Here is a 672-nt window from a genome sequence, read left to right as displayed (position 1 = left end):
TCCAATCCTAATGCCACGTTTTTCCTCATAGAACCAAGCTTCTCGGATGATTTGCTCAGCATACAGGTTGAATAAGTATGGTGAAAGAATACAACCTTGTCACACACCTTTCTTAATTTTAAACCATTCAATGTTCCCGTGTTCTGTTTGAACAACTGCCTCTTGGTCCAGGTACTAAGGTATTAAGTGTTCCGGAATACTCATACTTCGCCATGTTGTCCATAGCTTGTCATGATCCACACAATTGAAAACCTTTGTGCAGTCAATAAAGCACAGGTAAACACCTTTCTGATATTTTCTGCTTTCAGCCAAGATCCATTGCACATCAGCAACGATATCCCTCGTTCCATGGCCTCTTCTGAATCCAGCTTGAACTTCTGGAAGTTCTCTGTCAATGTATGCTTGCAGCCATTTCTGTATTACTTTTAGTAAAAATTTACTCCCATGGGATAGCAAAGAGATTGTCCGATGATTTCCGCATTCCATTGGGTCACGTCTCTTTGGGATGGGCATAAATGTGGATCTCTTCCAGTCAGTAGGCCAGATAGTTGTCTTCCAAATTTCTTGTCAGAGATGAGTTAGTGCCTCCTGTGCCACCTCGCTTTCTTGAAAGATTTCAATTTTTATTCCATCAATTCCTGGTGCCTTGTTCTTTGCCAATTCCTTCAATGC

The sequence above is a fragment of the Chrysochloris asiatica genome, unplaced genomic scaffold (genome assembly GCF_000296735.1).
Source record: "Chrysochloris asiatica unplaced genomic scaffold, ChrAsi1.0 scaffold00062, whole genome shotgun sequence".
Classification (NCBI taxonomy): Eukaryota; Metazoa; Chordata; class Mammalia; order Afrosoricida; family Chrysochloridae; genus Chrysochloris; species Chrysochloris asiatica.
This window is presented reverse-complemented; position numbering follows the sequence as displayed.